We start from the raw sequence: 19,938 nt of genomic DNA on the forward strand, positions 1-19,938 counted from the left end.
CCCCCAGATGGCTACCGATCTGGAGGTCCCCTACCATGTCATCCCCCGTTGCCAATACCAGATCCAGTATGGCATTCCCCCTAGTGGGACCGTGTACCTCCTGTGTCAGGTGGAGGTCCTGTACACAGGTTAGAAACCTGCATGAACGGTGGGACTTTGCCGTCTGCGTCTCCCAGCAGATGTCTGGGTAGTTTAGGTCCCCCATGACTACCGCCTCTTTAGCTTTTATGGTCTCCGAGAGCTGCCTCAGGAGCCCCAAATCTATTTCTTCCTCTTGGTGTGGGGGTCTGTAGCAGACCCCTACCACCAAATCCCTTTCTCCTTGCCCCCCATGTAGCCTAACCCACAATTCTTCTACTTCCTCATCCTTTGATTCCTTCTTGATGAGGGTTGATGTATATTGCTCATTGACATAGAGCGCAACCCCTCCCCCTTTTTTCCCCACCCTGTCCTTTCTGTACAATCTATAACCCTCAATATGTACCGCCCAGTCGTGGGACAAATCCCACCAGGTTTCCGTTAGCCCTACTAAGTCATAGGTGTTTTGTGCTAGCAGGAGCGCTAGTTCATCCTGCTTGTTCCCCATGCTCCTAGCATTAGTATATAGGCACTTGAGCCCTGCGACTGGTGCCTTTGCTGCCCCCCAGCTCCGAATCCCAAGGGGCCCCTTATTTCTTACCTTCTCGTTGCTTACCTGTGCTGTAGTGCTGGCCGCCCCATGGCTTGCAGGTTCTCAATGTTCTCCTTCTTCAGGCTGGGCTGTCCTTGTGGGTGCCACATGGTTTGGTGGTCCACATGGTCATGGTCCACATGGTGTCCACATGGTCATGGTCGCTGTTACCCAGGCTACCCTCAATGTTCAAGCCACATACCAGATCATCTCCTTTGGCCAAGACCAAATCTAGGAGAGTGGTACCTCTGGTTGGTCCTTGCACTTCCTGGGTCAGAAAAAGCTCCTCGATTACAGTTAAGAAGCTACATCTGACCTAGACCAATCCGACCTAGCCATGTGTTCCTCCCAATCTATGTTCAGGTAATTGAAGTCACCCATGACAACCAAGTCCCTTGCACACACGGCCTCTGTCAGTTCTTGAGAGAACTCCAGATCGTGCTCCTCCCCTTGGTTTGGTGGCCTGTAGTAAATGCCCACAGTTAGGTCTCTCTCACCTCACCCCCCTACCCCCCCAGTTTGACCCAGAGGGGGTCAAGCTGCTTATCTTTGGAGCCAATGTCAGCCTCCCGAGAGGTGTACTGCTCCCTCACATGGAGAGCTACCCCTCTGCCCCTTCTCAGAAGCTCAGTCCCTTCTGTGCAAGGTGTAGCAAATGCATTGCATTGCATTGCAGGTGGATTGCAGGGTGTAGCAAATGCATTGCAGGTGGATTGCTATTTTAGCACAGCTACTGCAAACATTCCTCAGTTCTATCACACCAGGACAGAACATGATCCCCCCAGTCTAAAAGAGGGCTCTACTTGGGTCTAAGTTTAGCAAGCACAAACTAGTAGTCCAAAGCCAGGGAACACACGCATCGTAGTGTAAGTTGGCAGTCCCTGCCTGTAAAGAGAGTTTCTGAATTTATTTCTCTCAAACTGCCTGTCCTCTATGAGACAGTGTGAGCTTAGCAGCAGAATAGTAAAGAGCTTGCAGACTCTGAACCTGGAAGTCAGTTACTGAGCACTGGCCAGTTTACAGCACTGCCAGCGTGCCTTATCTTTTATGAGAATTCACCAACTGCCTTCCTTCCAGGGAAGTTTAGAGTAAAACCTAGGGCAGAAGTGAAAGCCTAGCTCTTGAGAGATTTACTTCCATGTCCTTGGCTCTGCAGGTAGAAGCCTGGTTGGAATTCAGCTCAGGTTAGAACTCCTCACTTCTGCAGTACACAGCACCTTCCTCCAAACAGGATGCATGTTACTGTCATAACTGGGGAGAGAGTGCTAAAAGCCATGTGCTAAAGCTGCAGCAATGTATATTTTTGTTCAATCTGGATAATATTTGAACAACTTATTGAAAATGTAAATAGCTAAATATTATTATAGCAGCCTCTAGTGGCAAACAAGGTAGTTGAATTTTCAAGTCACTTTGTGTTATTGGCTCTGGTCTAGCTACCACTGACTTCAGCAACGCAGAATTTCCCCCACAGCGGGTAAAAGAAAGGTGGATCTATTAGTTCATTTTAAAGGCAGAAAGCAAGCAAACAATGGAACAAAGGCACAGCTTTTACCTGCTTATATCCTTCAACATTTCTCACCTTTACTTTTCCACAATTTCTTTGTGCTTGAGAGTGAAGACTTTTGATTTGTAAAGCTAAACAAGTCTGAGAGGTTCATGCACAGGCCATACAAACAGAAACTCTTTGTACCCTCTTTTCCCTGTGCACCTGAGTCAGGGCTATTCACAACCTGGCCACTTGTAAAGGACCTAATTTTGCTCCCTCTGAAGTCAATACATTGAATCTGAATCATCAGCACCTGTATCTTAAATCTGATTTTATGCACAGCAGCATTATTAGCTCAAGCAATGCTTTGACTTAAGTTTTCTGCTTTGGCCAGTGAAACTATCCTGCATAACTCATCTACAAAACAAACTCTGGAAAATAGATTTAGTGAAGTTATTTCTCATTTCCATTTTGCTGTAGACATTCCATTACCAAGGGCACAGGGCAATCTTCTCCAGGATCATTATCACTTGCTGTCATTCACATTTACTAAAACACATTTCCCACTGGAATTTGGAGGTAACAGAGAAGCTTTCTCTGCTGTCAGCATACTGCCTTTCAGGTGAATACTTTTCAAATGCTCTGCTGTGTGGAATCCCTAATAGTGCTAATGGACCTAATGCATCACAGTCTCCCACAGGAAGTGGTAGAAGACACATTAACACTGTAATTTAAAACTCCACTGAACAAAGTACTCCAGAACATATTGCTGGGAGCAACCCTCTATTAGCTGATGGAAAAAAGCCTGGCTGGTCTAATAACTCTTTTCCTAGTCTGCTTTTCATGGGATGTATATTCCCAAAAAACAGAAATGCACAAAGGAGAACAAAATGAACCCAAGTCATTGCACGGAGCTGCATTCTATCTTCTGCACCACCAGCCGGTTGGGGTTGGGGAGTGGAGCTGTGGCAGGACCAGTGAGTAAGGGGCAGGGGAAAAGAAGCCAGAACTTCTTGTGCAATCATAGACACAAACGCTCTGCTCCCTTCCCACACACTACCTCATACAGTCTGGCTGTCAGCCTACAACCTCTGGACCCATCTGTGGCAAAGAGCACAGACAGATAATGCTTTCCAAGCAGCATTATATCTACATCTCATTTTCATCCCCTACTTTTTATCACTGCTTTCAGGATTGGGCTACAAGATCTTCTATGGAGGAGACAATGTTTGCTAGAAAGACAGAGAAGTTTCCTGCATAACATTTACCCTTTGCTTCCAGGACTTTACTTGTGACTTCTCCTCATTTCATCCCACCTAAACCATCAAGGACAGGTGAGAGACATGAGGGTTGAAATAACAGATTATTCCCTCCATTCTCTGGTGCTGAAGGGATGAGCCATTACTTCCGGTTTAAGGATGCTGCCTTTATTGTTATGGCAATTACAAATATACCCAGATCTCTTCACTGGGGCTTGTAGTAATACTTTTGTGAACCACAGAAAGAAGAAGCCTCTATAATAAGTTACCCATTGTAGAGACTTCTCTTTTATAAGCAAAATGGCAGGGATATGCTACAAACTATGAAACCTTATGCGTACTCAAGTTTACTTATTATTAACGATAGGTTTGCTATATATTTTAAATATAGGTTATTCATTCTGTTCAGAAAAGCTCTTGAGGAGAATGTTGACTGAGGTGGATGTGCATATATAGCATACAGTGTGTGGTTTATGGTTTTGAGGTGATGTTTACATTTATAGGCTAGGAACCTTCAGCTGTATTTAAAAATATGAATAACTAATATTTCTACATTTTGTACTAGTAATTATATAGTACCTATTTCCATAATGCTTTTTCCTTAGGACAAAAAAAGTGATGTGGAACAAAGAGCCAGGGCTTGATTTTTCATTAAAACATCAGCTGCTACTAATGGCCCTTGATAACCAGACATGCCTGTCCATTTTAATGCTGGCCTTGATATAGAGCTGCAAGGGAGTGTTTGTTGCTCTAGAGCAGTTGCTATTAGAATGATTTAAAAGAGATTTGAATAAGTAGGGCAAACTTTATATATACCATAAATCCATGAGCCTTTCTCCAGTTTTTCCAGAGATATTGTTCCTGTTGCTAACCATAAATATTTACACTTAAACCAAGACGGTTTATCCCTCATGTGGTCTTCTTGATAACAATGCAGTAATACTTTTCAGATATTTAGCATCCTTCATCCAAAGCTCAGCTTGCTTCAGAAAGGATAGTTCATGTAGCCTTTTACTCAGGGCCATCCAACTTCAGCCCCCAAATCCACACACCAAATGGGCCATACTCTGTGGGGACAGCCCCACTGTGATTCTCCCCAGGTCCTGTGGCTGGTGGCTCCCCACAGCATCACCATTGATGGTGCACAGCCTGCACTCTCCCCCTCCTCTGAGCTTGCACCCATTGCATGACAGTGGGGAAGGCAGCCACAGGGCTCACAGGCTACAAGTTAATCCACAAGCTACCAGCTGAATAGCCCTGCATTAACCCTTGAAGAGCAGTTCATACTCTATTTGGCAGATGAGGAAAGTGAAGTAGCAAAAGAGGTGGAGTGACTGGCTCAAAGATCAGTGTAACTAGACACAGAATTCAGGAGCTGTGGCTCTGAGGTCCCATGAACTTTCTACCAGCCTATTTGTCTCCTGTTTGATCCTGCAAAAATAGAATAGAATAGAATATGCTTAGGGAGGTGGGGGAAATTTCATTCATCAGGCAGGTATCTGCAGTGGTAATTCAATGAATCAATTTGTGAAAATGAAGAGCTGGAAGGGGCCTCATGAAATCATTGAGCATGTCTACACCACCCCTGACAGATATTTATCTAATCTATTCTTAAAAACCTCTAACAAACAGGATTCCATTAACTTCCCCATGGATCCTGTTCCAGTGCTTAATAATTGTTATAGTTCCAAAGTCTTTCCTTCTTCATCTTTGTTGAAAGTTAAGTAGATTTCTTCTTTCTGTTGTCACAAGTAAATGTGGAGAGCAATTAATCACCATCCTCTTACAAGCAATCTTTTACATATTCAGCCTCTTATGTCACCCTTTTATATTTTCATTTCTAGACTCAGCAAATCCAGTTCTTCCAACTTCTCCTTCTAGATGTTTTATAAGTCTTTTACCATTCCTGTTGCTCTCTTACTGGATTCTTTCAGTTCATCTCACATCCTGCTTAAAGTGGAGTGCCTGAAGTCCAGATTCATTATTGTAGCTGAGCCTTCAGCAACATCAAGTACAACAGTACAGTTGTCACCCTCCCACCAGCGTCTTGAGACAAGTTTCTTTACTACCTCCCAGAAAAAGAGCTGCCTTTTTGCAGCAGCACCACATTGATGACATATTTAAATTTGTGCTCTGTTATAATCCCCCAATTCTTTTCTGTCGCACCATGCCAGCTCACTGTCCCCTCTTTTGTATTTGTCTATTTGATTTCTCCTTTTTTGCACAGCACCTTGCACTTGTCTATTCTGAATTTATTCTTGTTGATTTTGGCCTCTCTCCAAATTATCAAGAACAGTTTTGAATTCTGACCCTGTCCTCCAAAATACTTCTTGTGTGGTATCACCTTGTGACTGGATGTGCCCTAGGGCTGCCGTACCCCCTCCCCCACACCTTGATGGCTGCCTTAGTCCTGTCCAGCCTTTGCTCCCACCTGTCACGTCTCCTGATGTCTCACCTACCATGCCTCGGTATTGTTAGTGAAAAGCAGAGGCTGCCCTTCAGAGGCTAGTGAGCCTTAGGTGCTCTTCCTAGTCCTTTCTTTACTACTCTGTGGGGTTGACTTGGGGCTTCGACCCTGACACTCAGAGTCTCTCTCTTTTTTGCCCCAGACTAACACTGGGCCACTCAGGTCCCTACCCTTGTCTGGGCTTCAATCTATTCAGCCTTAGCCCCTTCTCCTTCAGCTGAAGTCCCTTAGTCTAGATCCACTGACTTCGGCCCCAGCAGTCTGGGTCGCAGCCTCGCAGCAGAGGATACCTGCCAGGTACCCTGCACATGGCCTCCTCCACCCCTAGTCACTTCCAGTCCTCCAGTTCTTAACACACACAAACAAGCGTAGACACCAGTACAACAGAAATATAAGCAAACGGCTTTCACAAAGTTCTTCCCCGCTGTCAGTCAGTACCTACCACAAGCTATAATCCCCAGTGCTAGGCACACTCTCACCCTTGTGGATACCTTGGGGATCCCTGTACATGGCCTCCTCCACCCCTAGTCACTTCCAGTCCTCCAGTTCTTAACACACACAAACAAGCGTAGACACCAGTACAACAGAAATATAAGCAAACGGCTTTCACAAAGTTCTTCCCCGCTGTCAGTCAGTACCTACCACAAGCTATAATCCCCAGTGCTAGGCACACTCTCACCCTTGTGGATACCTTGGGGATCCCTGTGCACTGCTTTCTACAGTCAGCTGCTCTGGGGAGCTCCTCTCCCTGCAGCATACAGGGTCTGACTGCCTCCTCTGTCAATCCCAGGCTGGGATTGGGGGCTGAGTGCCCGTATGCATGGATGCGCATGCCCCAGCCCAGCAGGTCAGTCCGTAGGGGAGGGGAGGGGCAGGGGCTAGATCAAGGCCCCTACGGTGAGAGACAGTGCTGCAGAGGCAGGAGCAGGGTTAAGTTGAGTGGGGCCTCAGCCAAGTGAGACTTACCTGCTGGGGACATGCACCCCCAAATAATTTTTCTCCCTCTGCCTCGATCTGCCCCCCCCCACTCTTCCCTCCCCACAGACTTACCTGATGGGAGCGGGGGGAAGGCAGCGGCACACGGTAGATCTTGGGTTGCTTTTAAATGCCAAAGATGATCTCCTACTTTAAAAGTTGGAGACCACTGTCTTAAAGTGATAGGAGACTTTGGCTCCCGGTACAGTTCCTTTGCCTCCCCCTCTACTGTGCCCAAGTAACAGGGTTTGGGTTCCTTGTTACACACCTGCAAACTCTTTTAGTGCATCCTATATACCATTATCCAAATCATCAATCAAAATATTGATGGAACTGGGTCCAGGACAGAGCTCTGCACTCTCCAAGTTTGACAGTGAATCACTGAGAACTACTCTGAGTGATATGCTGCAACCACTTGTGCACCCACCTAATTGTGATTTCATCTAGACCTTCTTTCCCCAGTTTACTTATGAGAATGTCATGTGGGACCATATTGACATCAAGATACAGCACAGAACTCAATAATGTCTGAATAAAATAAATGTGAAGAATATACTTTACCATCAACTGTTCTCTTGGAAACATCGTATCATATGTTCTGGATTTCCATGAGTAGTTATCAGCATCTTTGGAGATCAGTTTTCAGTAAAATCAGCACAAAAGGTTTCTTTTCTTTATTATACACACAAGCCTATTGGAAACACATAAAATCTTTCCTGTAAGACTGAGCAAAATTCCTAAATTCACAAAGCTTCAAAAAGCTCCTTTCCCATAAAGCAGATTGGAAAGTCGTTTATGGACAGAAGAGAATCAGAATTCATCAGGAGATCTGAAGCCTATAGCCGCAGGCTATTACAGAATAATACTGTAATCACTCAGTGGCTCAGCAAAACATTCAACTCTAATTATACAGATGGTGTGCTAATTCGCCAGACAGTGTAAACACTGTAGAGACCAAGACTTTCAAAGAGATTTCGGTGGGGGCTTCTATAAGCTTAAGAGAGAACCTTAAGAGTGGAAGCAGTGTCCATTCTCAACCACAGAGTTATCAATGGAAGAGATAAATAGTAGTTAGACTCCATCTATGATGTGCATTAAGTCAGCTTATGAGAGCAGAATTAGAGCTTACTTATGAGCATGTTATGTGGGACCATATTGAAATCAAGATAAATGTTTGTCCAATGTCAAAGGTTTGTACAATGTCAAATGCACTTTTGGCTCCATAGCTACTGTACAGAGATGTTAGTTATCCAAGAAACTGCTCACACCTGTGGAAATACTTCTTGGAGGGGGAGAAATTCTGGGCCCCCAGCTTGGTGCCCAGGGTGGGTGCCCCTCTTGCCCACCTCTAGTTATGCTACTGGTTAATGCCTTCCTCACTTTTCTCCCAGGTGCAGAAGGGTGACATGCTAGAGGAAATGCAAGGCCTTCCCATACTCCAGTCCTGCAGAGACAATTCTCTCCACCCTGTAGCTACACATTTGCTGTTTATTCACTGGAAACCTGGTCTCCATCCAGCTAATCAAATCTTGAGAAGCCGCTTTTCGTGCTATCAGCATGAAATCCTACACCAGCAATCTTGCATCTTGTCTTCCTGCAAGTGATGAGACAGGGCTCCTGCAGAGGTTTACAGAGTGTAGCCATGATGGCTGCATAGAACCAGCTGTGGGCTCCAAGCAGTGGTAGGACAGCTCTCCCAGTTACATCCTTCATGGCTTAGTGAATAAATAGAGTTAATCTGCTGCTGAACATTTACTACCTCTCCTCAGATGAACCCATGAAGAATACACTACCCAATTAACATCTCTTTGAGGTAAACATGTGGAGTGACTAAATTGCCAGTGCTCAGCAGCTAGCTCCCTTAATCTTAATTCTGGTGAAGCTATGAGGAGCAGGAACAACATTTTTATTATAGACCTGACCTGTGCTCATGTCAGGGATGGAACTCCCTCTAAAATGAGTCAATTGGATCTGTATCCAGAAGAACTTCAGGGTAACACGCAGCTCTTGATTTCAGGCAAATGTCGAATAATAAAAGAAAAAGACCACACCTATCAAACAGGCTGAACAGCTTCTAAACTGAATATTTTTCCAGTTCTCTCTGCGACGTCAGCAGCTCATTAACTATTGTCATGAACACAAAAGCAGCACAAACCTGCGACTGCCTGCCCTACCTGAAAGCTTAATCAATTTTAAATTAGTAGAATGAATGCTCTGACCTGCAATTTATCATCTTTTGTGCTGTTAGCTAGACTAATCTGTTTTGCCAAATCACAAGGTTTTAAATAGTTCGTGTTATGGGAACCTTATCAACAATCATTGCATCTCCCATTTTTTTCTGCCGCCTCCTCCCACTGAAAGTTTGACAACTTAGAGGGATTTGTAAAAGGGAGCCTCCAAACTAAAAGATGTTGGTAAAAACAGAAAAAGAAAAAGGTGTTGGTAAAGACAGAAAAAAAGATTTGCACCTCTCAGGAAAGCTTCAAGGCTATTACAGCTTGGTATCCCCCCCAGTTGCATGCAAGAGCAGCAGGGGGCATCAGACACTCAAGGCAAGGCATTAGGAGAAAGCTGAATGAACAGTGATGGTTCCTTGCCTTTGAAAAGACAAAGACTCAGCCTGAAAGATGCTCGCAGAGGTGGGGCTGGGTGAACCATAATGAGCCCAGTGTACTGTAAAGGGAACATTCTGTATTAATACTATTGGCAAAGGAAGACAACTCCTTTAGGCCTCCCCTGAGTGAACACATATTTCTCTGCTCCCTCAGAGTTTTTACCTCCTCAAATGCTCTCATTTTTGTTGTCTATGAAGAAACCATTCCTATCGATGCAGATCAGAATTTAACAGTGCACCCACAGGGGATTCTGTTGACAATTAAGAATTTGGTGCCATTTGAGGCCAAGAATGTTATGGGGGTGGAGAAGAGGAGGGAAGGAGGAGAGGGGGAAGGGGAAGGGTAGCCCCTAACAACTGGAGTTTTATTTCATACTCATTTATTCATTTATAGGGTCACATAACCATCTTCAAGTACCACCGGGTTGTAACCACTAACTTTGCAGATCACCATCTCTACTGTGTTCAGGTATAGAGAGAGATGCCTGTTGAGACCTTAGGCACACCCTTTCTTCATATGGGATAAGTGCATTGCTTTAGCTTTCAGTTTTACTCCTTAAATAGGCGTTTGCCTTTTGGCCAGGGAAACCTGGTAACTGCATGTACAACTGAGCTACATGCACCTACAAATGCTACTATAGTTGGCAGGTTTAGTTGGTCTAATAAAAAACATTTACCCAAAACCTTGTCTGACTAGAGTTGGCATGCACAAATGTATGCAGACACAAAGTCATACCACACAAAATCTATGTTAGCAAGTTTGGAAGCAATTTTGAAAATTATAGGTCTATAATTGGTAACATACTTTGGCATAATTTGGAATAAAAGCACTATGCAGGTGAAAGAAATGAGTGAGATTCCAAAATGATTGAAGTCCTCGTGTTCATTAGCATCAGGGCATGGTAAGAAGAACTTTTGCAGTTGCAGAGATATAACACAGTACATTAGTGCATGTGATCCCTTATCTTGACGGGTTGGTGGTGGTGTGACAACAGCAGCAAACTGAGATACACAGTCTGGGGCCAATTACCAGCGCTTCCAGTGACCACCTGTGACACCTGGATCAAAACACTGAACTCCTCAGCACCTCAGTTCCCTATTTGTGAAGGGCTGGTATTATATCTCTATCTAACCAAAGTGTTCTGAGCAAAAAATGCATTAAGGTTTGTGAAGGGCTAGGCAACTGAGATGAGAAGCCCTTTTACACGGCCAGGCAGATAGATGGGTTACTCGAGAAATGGAGATGCGCAGTGCAGCTGTATATAAGGACACGTCAACTGCTGTTTAATGGGAAAGCAAGGCTGCGATTCTCACAGGAGAAACACAATCCATCAAATGATTACTATTAATTCAACAGCTGACTCCAAGGACATTTTCATAATGACCCAATTAGTACAAAAGGGGTATTATTTAATTTTCTCATTTCAAGTATTACTCATACTAATGTGCGTCATTACTAGCATCATTATCAACTGCAAATTTTTGCCACCAAATTACTACAAATAAATTGTCTCTGAGTATTGCCTCATTCATTAGATATACTTACAATTAATTTTTGATGGGATATAGTCTCACTTTCGTTCTGTAGATTTTATGATGTGTGTTATTCAAATAATCTAAACATGCAGTTAGGTTAGAACATTAGGTTATAATATTATACAAAAATAGTTTTTCTGTCATGTTTATAAAATGTACAGAGACTGGGTAATATTCATCCAGGTGTAATTCCAGCGAAGTCAATGTAGTTACAACAAGGATAGATTTGGCACCATCAATACCTTTTATTCCTGTGTGCTGGGAACTGGGGAAAAAAATCTTAGACAGAATTTATACAAGGGGTATATATTTAGATTTCAGGTTTAAACAAGGTCTATTCTACTGTTTATATGAAAAATAAGCAAATAATTGTATTTACAAATACAGAAACGTGTATGCAGCAGTAAAAATTTTCTGCAGCAGTAAAAACGTAGAACTGTTACAAACAGCGGTGTTCCTGTGCTTGAATCCAAAGAAAGTTTTATTGTAACAAGTACTTCCCTTATCTTTACCACCGTCAAGTTTTACAACCTTGGACATTTTCTAGGAAAAGCTACCTCACACATTTCACAATTGTAATACTATCAGCCAGCAACAGATTTTGCTGCTGGAATCATGTTAGTTAGTGGATCCAAAAGTGAACTGAGCAGACCACATAAATCAGGGATCCTAGTTTTCACTGTTTAAAAATTGCAGATTCTTTGATTAAAATCGACAAAATCCATCACTCCCAACCAACAGCTCCCCACCACCCCACACCTCTGCTGGTGCCCCTCACTCCCCACCTGCAGCCCCCAGCTACCCCCAGCCCTGCTGGAGGGGCCCCCAGCTGCCATGGCTACAAGGCCACGGCCCCACGTGACCCAGAGGGGGTCAAGCTGCTTATCTTTGGAGCCAATGTCAGCCTCCCGAGAGGTGTACTGCTCCCTCACATGGAGAGCTACCCCTCTGCCCCTTCTCAGAAGCTCAGTCCCTTCTGTGCAAGGTGTAGCAAATGCATTGCATTGCATTGCAGGTGGATTGCAGGGTGTAGCAAATGCATTGCAGGTGGATTGCTATTTTAGCACAGCTACTGCAAACATTCCTCAGTTCTATCACACCAGGACAGAACATGATCCCCCCAGTCTAAAAGAGGGCTCTACTTGGGTCTAAGTTTAGCAAGCACAAACTAGCAGTCCAAAGCCAGGGAACACACGCATCGTAGTGTAAGTTGGCAGTCCCTGCCTGTAAAGAGAGTTTCTGAATTTATTTCTCTCAAACTGCCTGTCCTCTATGAGACAGTGTGAGCTTAGCAGCAGAATAGTAAAGAGCTTGCAGACTCTGAACCTGGAAGTCAGTTACTGAGCACTGGCCAGTTTACAGCACTGCCAGCGTGCCTTATCTTTTATGAGAATTCACCAACTGCCTTCCTTCCAGGGAAGTTTAGAGTAAAACCTAGGGCAGAAGTGAAAGCCTAGCTCTTGAGAGATTTACTTCCATGTCCTTGGCTCTGCAGGTAGAAGCCTGGTTGGAATTCAGCTCAGGTTAGAACTCCTCACTTCTGCAGTACACAGCACCTTCCTCCAAACAGGATGCATGTTACTGTCATAACTGGGGAGAGAGTGCTAAAAGCCATGTGCTAAAGCTGCAGCAATGTATATTTTTGTTCAATCTGGATAATATTTGAACAACTTATTGAAAATGTAAATAGCTAAATATTATTATAGCAGCCTCTAGTGGCAAACAAGGTAGTTGAATTTTCAAGTCACTTTGTGTTATTGGCTCTGGTCTAGCTACCACTGACTTCAGCAACGCAGAATTTCCCCCACAGCGGGTAAAAGAAAGGTGGATCTATTAGTTCATTTTAAAGGCAGAAAGCAAGCAAACAATGGAACAAAGGCACAGCTTTTACCTGCTTATATCCTTCAACATTTCTCACCTTTACTTTTCCACAATTTCTTTGTGCTTGAGAGTGAAGACTTTTGATTTGTAAAGCTAAACAAGTCTGAGAGGTTCATGCACAGGCCATACAAACAGAAACTCTTTGTACCCTCTTTTCCCTGTGCACCTGAGTCAGGGCTATTCACAACCTGGCCACTTGTAAAGGACCTAATTTTGCTCCCTCTGAAGTCAATACATTGAATCTGAATCATCAGCACCTGTATCTTAAATCTGATTTTATGCACAGCAGCATTATTAGCTCAAGCAATGCTTTGACTTAAGTTTTCTGCTTTGGCCAGTGAAACTATCCTGCATAACTCATCTACAAAACAAACTCTGGAAAATAGATTTAGTGAAGTTATTTCTCATTTCCATTTTGCTGTAGACATTCCATTACCAAGGGCACAGGGCAATCTTCTCCAGGATCATTATCACTTGCTGTCATTCACATTTACTAAAACACATTTCCCACTGGAATTTGGAGGTAACAGAGAAGCTTTCTCTGCTGTCAGCATACTGCCTTTCAGGTGAATACTTTTCAAATGCTCTGCTGTGTGGAATCCCTAATAGTGCTAATGGACCTAATGCATCACAGTCTCCCACAGGAAGTGGTAGAAGACACATTAACACTGTAATTTAAAACTCCACTGAACAAAGTACTCCAGAACATATTGCTGGGAGCAACCCTCTATTAGCTGATGGAAAAAAGCCTGGCTGGTCTAATAACTCTTTTCCTAGTCTGCTTTTCATGGGATGTATATTCCCAAAAAACAGAAATGCACAAAGGAGAACAAAATGAACCCAAGTCATTGCACGGAGCTGCATTCTATCTTCTGCACCACCAGCCGGTTGGGGTTGGGGAGTGGAGCTGTGGCAGGACCAGTGAGTAAGGGGCAGGGGAAAAGAAGCCAGAACTTCTTGTGCAATCATAGACACAAACGCTCTGCTCCCTTCCCACACACTACCTCATACAGTCTGGCTGTCAGCCTACAACCTCTGGACCCATCTGTGGCAAAGAGCACAGACAGATAATGCTTTCCAAGCAGCATTATATCTACATCTCATTTTCATCCCCTACTTTTTATCACTGCTTTCAGGATTGGGCTACAAGATCTTCTATGGAGGAGACAATGTTTGCTAGAAAGACAGAGAAGTTTCCTGCATAACATTTACCCTTTGCTTCCAGGACTTTACTTGTGACTTCTCCTCATTTCATCCCACCTAAACCATCAAGGACAGGTGAGAGACATGAGGGTTGAAATAACAGATTATTCCCTCCATTCTCTGGTGCTGAAGGGATGAGCCATTACTTCCGGTTTAAGGATGCTGCCTTTATTGTTATGGCAATTACAAATATACCCAGATCTCTTCACTGGGGCTTGTAGTAATACTTTTGTGAACCACAGAAAGAAGAAGCCTCTATAATAAGTTACCCATTGTAGAGACTTCTCTTTTATAAGCAAAATGGCAGGGATATGCTACAAACTATGAAACCTTATGCGTACTCAAGTTTACTTATTATTAACGATAGGTTTGCTATATATTTTAAATATAGGTTATTCATTCTGTTCAGAAAAGCTCTTGAGGAGAATGTTGACTGAGGTGGATGTGCATATATAGCATACAGTGTGTGGTTTATGGTTTTGAGGTGATGTTTACATTTATAGGCTAGGAACCTTCAGCTGTATTTAAAAATATGAATAACTAATATTTCTACATTTTGTACTAGTAATTATATAGTACCTATTTCCATAATGCTTTTTCCTTAGGACAAAAAAAGTGATGTGGAACAAAGAGCCAGGGCTTGATTTTTCATTAAAACATCAGCTGCTACTAATGGCCCTTGATAACCAGACATGCCTGTCCATTTTAATGCTGGCCTTGATATAGAGCTGCAAGGGAGTGTTTGTTGCTCTAGAGCAGTTGCTATTAGAATGATTTAAAAGAGATTTGAATAAGTAGGGCAAACTTTATATATACCATAAATCCATGAGCCTTTCTCCAGTTTTTCCAGAGATATTGTTCCTGTTGCTAACCATAAATATTTACACTTAAACCAAGACGGTTTATCCCTCATGTGGTCTTCTTGATAACAATGCAGTAATACTTTTCAGATATTTAGCATCCTTCATCCAAAGCTCAGCTTGCTTCAGAAAGGATAGTTCATGTAGCCTTTTACTCAGGGCCATCCAACTTCAGCCCCCAAATCCACACACCAAATGGGCCATACTCTGTGGGGACAGCCCCACTGTGATTCTCCCCAGGTCCTGTGGCTGGTGGCTCCCCACAGCATCACCATTGATGGTGCACAGCCTGCACTCTCCCCCTCCTCTGAGCTTGCACCCATTGCATGACAGTGGGGAAGGCAGCCACAGGGCTCACAGGCTACAAGTTAATCCACAAGCTACCAGCTGAATAGCCCTGCATTAACCCTTGAAGAGCAGTTCATACTCTATTTGGCAGATGAGGAAAGTGAAGTAGCAAAAGAGGTGGAGTGACTGGCTCAAAGATCAGTGTAACTAGACACAGAATTCAGGAGCTGTGGCTCTGAGGTCCCATGAACTTTCTACCAGCCTATTTGTCTCCTGTTTGATCCTGCAAAAATAGAATAGAATAGAATATGCTTAGGGAGGTGGGGGAAATTTCATTCATCAGGCAGGTATCTGCAGTGGTAATTCAATGAATCAATTTGTGAAAATGAAGAGCTGGAAGGGGCCTCATGAAATCATTGAGCATGTCTACACCACCCCTGACAGATATTTATCTAATCTATTCTTAAAAACCTCTAACAAACAGGATTCCATTAACTTCCCCATGGATCCTGTTCCAGTGCTTAATAATTGTTATAGTTCCAAAGTCTTTCCTTCTTCATCTTTGTTGAAAGTTAAGTAGATTTCTTCTTTCTGTTGTCACAAGTAAATGTGGAGAGCAATTAATCACCATCCTCTTACAAGCAATCTTTTACATATTCAGCCTCTTATGTCACCCTTTTATATTTTCATTTCTAGACTCAGCAAATCCAGTTCTTCCAACTTCTCCTTCTAGATGTTTTATAAGTCTTTTACCATTCCTGTTGCTCTCTTACTGGATTCTTTCAGTTCATCTCACATCCTGCTTAAAGTGGAGTGCCTGAAGTCCAGATTCATTATTGTAGCTGAGCCTTCAGCAACATCAAGTACAACAGTACAGTTGTCACCCTCCCACCAGCGTCTTGAGACAAGTTTCTTTACTACCTCCCAGAAAAAGAGCTGCCTTTTTGCAGCAGCACCACATTGATGACATATTTAAATTTGTGCTCTGTTATAATCCCCCAATTCTTTTCTGTCGCACCATGCCAGCTCACTGTCCCCTCTTTTGTATTTGTCTATTTGATTTCTCCTTTTTTGCACAGCACCTTGCACTTGTCTATTCTGAATTTATTCTTGTTGATTTTGGCCTCTCTCCAAATTATCAAGAACAGTTTTGAATTCTGACCCTGTCCTCCAACATACTTCTTGTGTGGTATCACCTTGTGACTGGATGTGCCCTAGGGATGCCGTACCCCCTCCCCCACCCCTTGATGGCTCGCCCCACCTGTCACGTCTCCTGATGTCTCACCTACCATGCCTCGGTATTGTTAGTGAAAAGCAGAGGCTGCCCTTCAGAGGCTAGTGAGCCTTAGGTGCTCTTCCTAGTCCTTTCTTTACTACTCTGTGGGGTTGACTTGGGGCTTCGACCCTGACACTCAGAGTCTCTCTCTTTTTTGCCCCAGACTAACACTGGGCCACTCAGGTCCCTACCCTTGTCTGGGCTTCAATCTATTCAGCCTTAGCCCCTTCTCCTTCAGCTGAAGTCCCTTAGTCTAGATCCACTGACTTCGGCCCCAGCAGTCTGGGTCGCAGCCTCGCAGCAGAGGATACCTGCCAGGTACCCTGCACATGGCCTCCTCCACCCCTAGTCACTTCCAGTCCTCCAGTTCTTAACACACACAAACAAGCGTAGACACCAGTACAACAGAAATATAAGCAAACGGCTTTCACAAAGTTCTTCCCCGCTGTCAGTCAGTACCTACCACAAGCTATAATCCCCAGTGCTAGGCACACTCTCACCCTTGTGGGTACCTTGGGTATCCCTGTGCACTGCTTTCTACAGTCAGCTGCTCTGGGGAGCTCCTCTCCCTGCAGCATACAGGGTCTGACTGCCTCCTCTGTCAATCCCAGGCTGGGATTGGGGGCTGAGTGCCCGTATGCATGGATGCGCATGCCCCAGCCCAGCAGGTCAGTCCGTAGGGGAGGGGAGGGGCAGGGGCTAGATCAAGGCCCCTACGGTGAGAGACAGTGCTGCAGAGGCAGGAGCAGGGTTAAGTTGAGTGGGGCCTCAGCCAAGTGAGACTTACCTGCTGGGGACATGCACCCCCAAATAATTTTTCTCCCTCTGCCTCGATCTGCCCCCCCCCACTCTTCCCTCCCCACAGACTTACCTGATGGGAGCGGGGGGAAGGCAGCGGCACACGGTAGATCTTGGGTTGCTTTTAAATGCCAAAGATGATCTCCTACTTTAAAAGTTGGAGACCACTGTCTTAAAGTGATAGGAGACTTTGGCTCCCGGTACAGTTCCTTTGCCTCCCCCTCTACTGTGCCCAAGTAACAGGGTTTGGGTTCCTTGTTACACACCTGCAAACTCTTTTAGTGCATCCTATATACCATTATCCAAATCATCAATCAAAATATTGATGGAACTGGGTCCAGGACAGAGCTCTGCACTCTCCAAGTTTGACAGTGAATCACTGAGAACTACTCTGAGTGATATGCTGCAACCACTTGTGCACCCACCTAATTGTGATTTCATCTAGACCTTCTTTCCCCAGTTTACTTATGAGAATGTCATGTGGGACCATATTGACATCAAGATACAGCACAGAACTCAATAATGTCTGAATAAAATAAATGTGAAGAATATACTTTACCATCAACTGTTCTCTTGGAAACATCGTATCATATGTTCTGGATTTCCATGAGTAGTTATCAGCATCTTTGGAGATCAGTTTTCAGTAAAATCAGCACAAAAGGTTTCTTTTCTTTATTATACACACAAGCCTATTGGAAACACATAAAATCTTTCCTGTAAGACTGAGCAAAATTCCTAAATTCACAAAGCTTCAAAAAGCTCCTTTCCCATAAAGCAGATTGGAAAGTCGTTTATGGACAGAAGAGAATCAGAATTCATCAGGAGATCTGAAGCCTATAGCCGCAGGCTATTACAGAATAATACTGTAATCACTCAGTGGCTCAGCAAAACATTCAACTCTAATTATACAGATGGTGTGCTAATTCGCCAGACAGTGTAAACACTGTAGAGACCAAGACTTTCAAAGAGATTTCGGTGGGGGCTTCTATAAGCTTAAGAGAGAACCTTAAGAGTGGAAGCAGTGTCCATTCTCAACCACAGAGTTATCAATGGAAGAGATAAATAGTAGTTAGACTCCATCTATGATGTGCATTAAGTCAGCTTATGAGAGCAGAATTAGAGCTTACTTATGAGCATGTTATGTGGGACCATATTGAAATCAAGATAAATGTTTGTCCAATGTCAAAGGTTTGTACAATGTCAAATGCACTTTTGGCTCCATAGCTACTGTACAGAGATGTTAGTTATCCAAGAAACTGCTCACACCTGTGGAAATACTTCTTGGAGGGGGAGAAATTCTGGGCCCCCAGCTTGGTGCCCAGGGTGGGTGCCCCTCTTGCCCACCTCTAGTTATGCTACTGGTTAATGCCTTCCTCACTTTTCTCCCAGGTGCAGAAGGGTGACATGCTAGAGGAAATGCAAGGCCTTCCCATACTCCAGTCCTGCAGAGACAATTCTCTCCACCCTGTAGCTACACATTTGCTGTTTATTCACTGGAAACCTGGTCTCCATCCAGCTAATCAAATCTTGAGAAGCCGCTTTTCGTGCTATCAGCATGAAATCCTACACCAGCAATCTTGCATCTTGTCTTCCTGCAAGTGATGAGACAGGGCTCCTGCAGAGGTTTACAGAGTGTAGCCATGATGGCTGCATAGAACCAGCTGTGGGCTCCAAGCAGTGGTAGGACAGCTCTCCCAGTTACATCCTTCATGGCTTAGTGAATAAATAGAGTTAATCTGCTGCTGAACATTTACTACCTCTCCTCAGATGAACCCATGAAGAATACACTACCCAATTAACATCTCTTTGAGGTAAACATGTGGAGTGACTAAATTGCCAGTGCTCAGCAGCTAGCTCCCTTAATCTTAATTCTGGTGAAGCTATGAGGAGCAGGAACAACATTTTTATTATAGACCTGACCTGTGCTCATGTCAGGGATGGAACTCCCTCTAAAATGAGTCAATTGGATCTGTATCCAGAAGAACTTCAGGGTAACACGCAGCTCTTGATTTCAGGCAAATGTCGAATAATAAAAGAAAAAGACCACACCTATCAAACAGGCTGAACAGCTTCTAAACTGAATATTTTTCCAGTTCTCTCTGCGACGTCAGCAGCTCATTAACTATTGTCATGAACACAAAAGCAGCACAAACCTGCGACTGCCTGCCCTACCTGAAAGCTTAATCAATTTTAAATTAGTAGAATGAATGCTCTGACCTGCAATTTATCATCTTTTGTGCTGTTAGCTAGACTAATCTGTTTTGCCAAATCACAAGGTTTTAAATAGTTCGTGTTATGGGAACCTTATCAACAATCATTGCATCTCCCATTTTTTTCTGCCGCCTCCTCCCACTGAAAGTTTGACAACTTAGAGGGATTTGTAAAAGGGAGCCTCCAAACTAAAAGATGTTGGTAAAAACAGAAAAAGAAAAAGGTGTTGGTAAAGACAGAAAAAAAGATTTGCACCTCTCAGGAAAGCTTCAAGGCTATTACAGCTTGGTATCCCCCCCAGTTGCATGCAAGAGCAGCAGGGGGCATCAGACACTCAAGGCAAGGCATTAGGAGAAAGCTGAATGAACAGTGATGGTTCCTTGCCTTTGAAAAGACAAAGACTCAGCCTGAAAG

General features: G+C 43.8%; 1 long non-coding RNA gene across 1 annotated transcript in view; it reads left to right on the top strand.

The window, feature by feature from the left end:
* Nucleotides 1-11,416, top strand: part of LOC112551938 — a 46,561-nt gene extending 35,145 nt beyond the window's left edge. The window contains exon 3 of the long non-coding RNA XR_003096274.1: nt 8,249-11,416. This is a non-coding gene — a long non-coding RNA (uncharacterized LOC112551938). The remainder of the gene's footprint in view (nt 1-8,248) is intronic.
* Nucleotides 11,417-19,938: the final 8,522 nt, after the last annotated feature.

Source organism: Alligator sinensis, unplaced genomic scaffold, assembly GCF_000455745.1.
Source record: "Alligator sinensis unplaced genomic scaffold, ASM45574v1 scaffold32_2, whole genome shotgun sequence".
Lineage (NCBI taxonomy): Eukaryota > Metazoa > Chordata > Crocodylia > Alligatoridae > Alligator > Alligator sinensis.